The following is a 7500-nucleotide window of genomic DNA, read 5'->3' as shown; positions in this document are numbered from 1 at the left end:
ACCGCATTATCTTTTCTTTGCGTTTGTCTTTCAGTTTAATTTCCCAATCACTGCTTTTACCTCTTGAAAAATGGTTTTAATTCTATGCCCCTTTCCCAATTCTTTTCCTAAATCATCTGCCCCTAATCTGGTTCCTTTTATTTTTGTTGCGTTACCCCCCCCCCTCCCCTTTCTTCACCTCCACTCCTTGTATTTAGCAGTTTTCCCGTGTCTGCTTTTTTCGTACTTATTTTCCCTTTTCCCTCCCTCACTCTCCCTTCTCACATGCATTTTTTGTTACCCATTTATATTTTCCAAATTTCTATTCTTCTTTCAGCCCTTTTTTCTTGATTATGTTTGCCCGTCCTTATTCTATGTATTTTTAGACTCTATTCCATACTTCATTCTTCGCTTTCATGGATTCCGGTTTCTTCTCAGGCTTTTTGCTATTTTTTTCGGAAAAGGGGACGGGGAGGTACAGACTGGGTAGGTTCTACCCTTTTCTCCTGCACTGTAATTTGTCTGCTGTCTTACCTTATTCCAGTTCCTAATGGCTGGATTTTTATGTCGATCAGTTCCTTTTTGTCAGTTGCAAACGTATAAGTAGACTCAAGTCTTTGACTTACTTTTTGTCCTCCGACTTTTCTTATTTTATATAATTTGTGCTTCTACTTTTACTCTTTACAAAAAACGTCCTTGTGTTGTATAATAGGACTGGCTTTTATCTCCAAAAGTATTATTTCTACCCAGTATCTTCTGTATGTAACTTCTCTTTCTCTCCTCTTCCTCTTCATCTTCCACGAAAAGAAGTTTTTTGTTTGTTCGTAGTTTTTTTTTCTTTTCATTTGTCTTTAGTGAATACGCGGCTGGGAGATGTCTTACAAATAGATGTAAATATTTTGCTTATTTAAAAAAAATTATTTTCAAAAACTTTTATCCTGCTGTGCTCGCCTTTTGAAATCAGTTGTATGAACTATATTTATAAACATGCATGTATATTTAAAGTTTGGCAACATGACTAAACGCTTTATATTTTTTTCTGGTTTTGAGAAAAACGAAGATTTCTATTTTTCACCTGTTTACTGGATATGCATGAGCATCTTTGCTTTTAGAGTAAACATGGTGTGAGGCTTGGTTGATGCTCGTTGTTTGAAGAAATCGGTATCAGATTCTTATCTTTTAAATGGTATTGATGAGATCTCCACACAATTCTGACAAAATGCGATAAAATATATCATAATATATTTTCTTTTTTTTGTTTTGCAAAAGGAGATCAATTCTATAGAATAAGACTAACTTTTTAAAACGCAGTCTTATGTTTGACCCAAAAATTGGTAATGATACCAGTTCTAAAAAAATTTCCTTCATAAGGCTAACGAAACCGACAAATTGGGCGATTTTGTAATGCTGTATCAATCAGCAAGTCAAGTACACCAATTTTAATCCCCTGCAGTCCATTATATTTTTATCTGAATAGCTGCTTTTGTTCAGCTTCAAACCATAATACAATGTCTAGATACTTTTAATTGAATAAATAAGGTCAACTTTTATAATAAAAAAACTTTGACACATTATTATATTATGACTTAGAAAATTTAGGAACGGAAAGAACTGCAGACAGGTTTTGTCGGCCACTAGCAAAGTCACGTGACCCGAGGAAATAACTTAATTGGCGCGATCTGTCAGCGATCTGTCACCGCTTTTGTTGTTACATTTTGTAAAAGGAAAAACATTGCTTACGAAGTGGTTTAGACAGGAATAATTGCGTTCTGGGGAAAAAGAAGCTGGCCCTGGAATGTGCCTCTCGTTTGTATTTACAGTGGAATAGTTTCGGCCCAACTTTAAAAATGGAGCTTGTCGCGTTTTGTCGCTTATAAAAGATATATATATATATATATATATATATATATATATATATATATATATATATATATATATATATATATATATATATATATATATATATATATTTGATATGTATATATATATATATGATATATACATAATATAATTATATAAATTGTGTGTGTTTGTGTGTGTTTGTGTGTGTATGTGTGTGTGTGTGTGTGCGTGTGTGTACCAGAAGTCGCTCCCCCCTCCCTTCCTAATGATGTGTCACCCGGGCCATTAGTATTGTTTCCTGTGAGTCACGCGTGCGATGACAGACCCAGCCACTGCTCGCGTGTGACGACTGATGGGTAAGGTCCTTAGGATCGATGTTTCTCTACGCAATAGGATTTACGCGCTCCATTTCTGAGGTGCCCCTATTGGTGGCTGGTCTGGAACCTTTTTGCACTCTGAGGCGTTTGGTTGTGTAATTTTGTTCTACCTTAATAATACTCGCTTACACGTTTGTAAGAACGTGCACTCACTTTTGTTGGATTTCCAGCAAACGTCTTAAACGATCGCTACGAAGAGTGTTTTATTAGATGCACTTTTATCGCCATTTAGCGTTCCGAATTAAAAGAACAAAGCAACAGTAATCTAGAATGAGGACGAAATGACGTAGTAAAAAGTTACATAAGATTCTTCAATAAAAGACTTTGCCTCTCCTTTATTAGATTATTATGTTGATGGATACACTGACATGGTTTATCGTCGAAAAGAATGAGCAAAATGATACTTTATAAAGTAGGAAATAATTGATTGAAAAGATTGTTGCTCGACAAAAGATTGTACGAGTAAGTTGGACGAGATATTTATGCTTTAGAACTTTCGAGGTCTGAACGTCGGAGGACCAGTGGACAGCGACTGTGCTTAGCGAATACACCGTCTTGATGATATTGATCACTTTATCGGTACTCCACGTTTTTTGTCGTGTCTTTGCAGCTTACGGACAAGTTACAACGATTAATAAAAAACCGACTCTCAATAGGCTTAGGACTACCGTGCTGGTATCAAATTCAAACATTCTACTTGTGCCAACTCCTCTTTATTGAAGGTAGTAAATAGGTTTTGTCCTTTTTACTGCTCAGCCTGGATACATGAATGAGGTCTCCTGGTTTTTTTCTTTAGTTGCTGTCCTATTTTTAGCTCGGTCTATTTCTGCTGAAGACGCAGGGGCATATTTATTTAAAAATAAGAAATCTTGTGTTTTGAATTAGCCGACAAAAACGGAAAAAAACTCAATTTCACGATGATTGGACAGAGTTCGAATCGAAATGCAACCCACCTCGTTCAGCTGTATTCGATACTGAAAGCGTTGACGCCAAAGTCGCTCTGTCCCCGGTGCAGCTCTGGATGCGATACAGACCGATGGGTACACGACCTCCTTGATAAGTGGGAGAACACGTTGTGTGGGATGTTGGAGGGCGCCATTGGTAGATCTTACATCTTTACTTTCCCTTCTCTTGTTTCTGTCTGTCTTTCTTACTTTTTCCCCAGCACTAAATGACCAATAATGTGTGGATGTGCTTCTCTTTACTCAAACAAACAAACAAACAAACTAGAGCCCGTTGTAAGCCCGTTTTGTAATCGCGCTCTATCAGAGAACCTATGCTTCTAATATGAATGCCATTCGGATTCCTCCACCACAGAATCGATACTTCTAATAATAATTGCCATTCTGATTAGAATGGCAGTTATCATTGGAATTGTCGATTCTGTGATAGAGCATGATTATAAAGTGGGGCAAAAAACGTTGGACCAATTACAGATGGGGAGCCGGAAGCAGTGGAGACACAGAAGCGCAACGACGCATGTTGACTTGTTAGCGCTTTGAGCTAGATTTGGACACATATTTCCGCCCTTAATTAACGTCTGCAAAGCACGAGTCTGCTGTTGCATGTTGATGTTGTCAAACGACGGGATGAAGAAGGAGTTCGCGGGGAGGGGGGTGGGGCTCGATGGGGATAGCTTGAGTACAGATTGAGATTAAAGTCATATATTATATGTATTTCCTTGTTCTGGTGTTTGAACGGTTTGCAAATAAATATGTGTGCGTCTGTCTGTGTGTGTCTATCTGTGTGTATGCTTGTATATGTGTGCTTGTGTATGTGCTTGTGTGTGGCGCGCGCCGCACGCGTGTGTCTGTGTGTGTGTGTGTGTTTAAAGGGACGGAATTTGCATTTCTGATATTCAGAGTCGCTTGAATTGTCAAACGATATATCGGCGCTCAGGTTCTGACTGTTCCCCTCCTGGAGCCTCAGTTTTCTCTCAGTTTATCCAGACGTGACTTCTTTTTGGAAATGTCAATACTTCATAATTTTGTTAACATCTCGACTCAAGTGTTTGTGTTTCTTGAAGACGCGAGACTGGTGGTTTTCAACAAAGCTGATAGTACATTTTATCCTCTCTCCACGTGATGATGTTGATAGTACATGTTGTCAGATTCCTGATAAGGCTGTGGTGTTGAAAGTGCCTCAAAATACATCCGTGTTGAAATTGTAGTGGAAACACGTCTTAAGTGCATATAATATTAATTTTCAGGCATCAACCTCATTAATTTTACAAAAGCGTTTTGGCAATTTGGACTGTGCTGCTCGGCATTTTCATGGGAACGGCTTTCTAGTTCGACTTTTCTTCTTACGCCTGTCGCGAAGCCTTATTAGACTGTTTCCTGTAAGAAGACAAGATGATCCAAAACAAAACATTGCGAACACGACGCCAATACTAACAATGTACTTTCCCAACTGTAATTTGTCTGTCTCAAGTGTGGCCTGTCCTCTGTGTTTAGCTAGGCTCGCCCACGTCATCGACTACATCATTAGGCCTGGAAGAGACCGCATCTACCCCCCCCACCTCCTCATCCTCACCTCCCGAAAAAAACAACAACACAAAAATAGATCCCTTTCTTTTCCCTCCCATTCGCGGACCCTGACGTAGTTCAGAAATGTCGCTTGTCGGTGACCCCGAGGCTGTGAATTAAAATTGTCTGGACCACATTGCGCAACTTCCGGTGGCCGAATTTTTCGTCGACGTCCCCCGAGGTGCAGTTGGGAGTTTGGTCCGTGCATTCTCTAGAAGCACACCTTTGGCCGCTGTCGTCTAACTGATTGCTTTTGAAAGACGTCCTTCTATCTAGAATGATAACTTAGGAAACATTTCTTTAAAAGCTGAATGTATTCATAACGAGTCCCTGTATCATTTTCTTGATCATCCAGAATATTATACTGATTTTATTTCAGAGCAAACTTCGTATCTGTACATTTGTGTTTCATGGCAAGCAAATTGAGTAAAAATCGACCGTCTCAATCTTTGAATTCTATTATGAACGTTGATGTTAAAGGAAATTACGCTCGTCCGAATAGTCAAATTTGTCTCGGGGAAATTTGTCTGGCTTACACTTACACTAAACAAACCCAGTAACGATACGTTTAATCTATTTTGCTTGTATTGTCAATAGTCCATCATTCTCCCATCATCATCACTAGATCTACCCAGTTGCGTCGTAATTTAAAAAAAATCAGAAGTCAGAAAATCATATTTCGGCGATCAAAGTAGATATATTGTATAATCAAACACTCATTCACACTCATAAACGCACATAGGCATACGTAGACTGTCAAATACTGACCTATGTCGGAATTTCGTCGCCTCAGAACTATTTTGTCCAAAGTGAACTTAAGTAAAGAGGCACTTTGGACGAAATAGTTCTGAGGCGACGATTTTTCAAAATGTCTTTTCCTACATTTAAGGGAGGCAGGCACAGAGTCACACTCCCGCCCGTACTGTCGTATTTACCGTGGAGCCAGCAACGTTTGCGTCCCCACACGTTTAAAGTGACCCTAATGGCTGCCCTTTGATGGCACGAAGTTACTTTTAATGCTCCTTCCACAAACAGAAAAGCAACTCGTAACGAGAAAGTGGATGCCAGAATCTGGCCTTGATGAAATATTAAAGACTCGCGCTAATAGGGTCTTACGAGACCAAGCAATCAAAAGCGAATGGGGAGGAGCAGGGAGAAAACACGTGCAAATAGACCTAATTGACAGGACCATCAGTCGGAGGGGCGGCTGTTTGCCGTCCTGTTTTATGCATTAGCGGACTGGGCACGTCATCACTTGGAGAGCAGGTTGTTCTACCCTAGCGGATTCTAACTGAACTTCTCTCTTATTCTTAGAAATGCGCACTTATCATTGCATCGAAGCTGTTAAGTGTCTATTGATGAGAGTAGGTATGCTAAAAAAGTAGATGGAAAGTCTTCGCACATGCGTACATCCAACATTATTATATATGATGCTCACTCACACACTCGCATGTGTAGACACTTGGGAGCACGCGCCATATTGTCACACGCTCATACAAATACACACTCACGTCCATATGCAACAATATAATATTGGCCAACTCGACCAACATCGGATATATGGAAGAAGAAGAAGAAAAAGTAGAAGAAGAAGAAGAAGAAGAAGAAGAAGAAGAAGAAGAAGAAGAAGAAGAAGAAAAGGAGGAGGAGGAACCATATCTTGTACGTTTTAAAAGCTTTGTGACAACGTGAATACAAGAATCACGTGATGCCAACAGATTATCAGGGGAACAAACACAAATACTATTGCCGCTTTCACAAATTCCATATTGTTGTCATAATGTAATTAATCGCATGTTCTAATTGTACTTATCGCATATACCACCGACTAGAGCAGAAGTCTTCAACTTGAAGGCTGGTCCGCGCTAGATCTCAAGGGATGGAATTTCCTTTTGTAATGCAGAAGCCGAATTCCTTGCGGATTTTCTCATGATTGATATTAGCGTCGTGGTAAATGTTATTCATGTTGCTTTGCTCCTTAGCCGATGATGATGAATTTTTACTGTTGTTATTATTACGTCCTCTGACGCAGAGCAGCTCAGTCTTATTAGATTATTTGAGTCTAAATTGTATTATCTTGAATTCTAAATGTTTTCGACGTTTGCTAATCGCTCGCAATTTCTAAAGATTTTCATAAATATTAGATATTCATCGACCGCTACTCGTGCAAATGTCAGCAAACGAAACAGCGCAAATCCCTTCTCCTGGAGGGCAATTTATAGTTCGTATTGGATGCCGATTCGCCTTATCAAAACTATACTTATTTTGTTTATGTTTTTCTCACTATCCTTTACCTTTCTTCTTTACAAAATTTTCTCAATTTTTTCCCCATTTTTCTGTTTCCCTTTGTCTTCCTATTTAAATGGTTTATTTACGACCATGCTATTGTTCTTTGTACTGTGCAGTGCAAGTTTGTGGGTGTCTCTACAAAAGCAACTGAAGTTTGTATTGGATGTTGGATGTGGGGATTTAACAGAATGGTATGAGGGGGTGCTGACATTCCAACTGATGTCATGATAGTGCACGTTCCGCTTGAATGATCCTGACGTCTTAGGTCTCGCTCTAATACCTTCGCATGCACTGTTGGCGTCTTAGTTCCAGATAAGACATAGGATCAACTGTCTTGTTTCTCTCCCCCCCCCTCTTGCCATACCTCTTTTTCTCTTTCTGTTGGATATGAGAAGGTTTGGTGGAGGGAATGGGGTGGAATTCTCTGTTTGTGGAATCACACACACACACACACACACACACACACACGCACACACACACACACA

General features: G+C 39.4%; 1 protein-coding gene across 1 annotated transcript in view; it reads left to right on the top strand.

Moving 5' to 3' along the window:
* The window catches only part of LOC101855091 (protein unc-13 homolog A), a gene marked incomplete at its 3' end in the record, with an annotated part of 96500 nt that overhangs the window by 61025 nt on the left and 27975 nt on the right, over positions 1 to 7500 (top strand).

This window comes from Aplysia californica, unplaced genomic scaffold (assembly GCF_000002075.1).
Source record: "Aplysia californica isolate F4 #8 unplaced genomic scaffold, AplCal3.0 scaffold00082, whole genome shotgun sequence".
NCBI classification, from domain to species: Eukaryota; Metazoa; Mollusca; class Gastropoda; order Aplysiida; family Aplysiidae; genus Aplysia; species Aplysia californica.
Note: the sequence above shows the minus strand (reverse complement) of the source record. Positions and strands in the feature narration are given on the sequence as shown.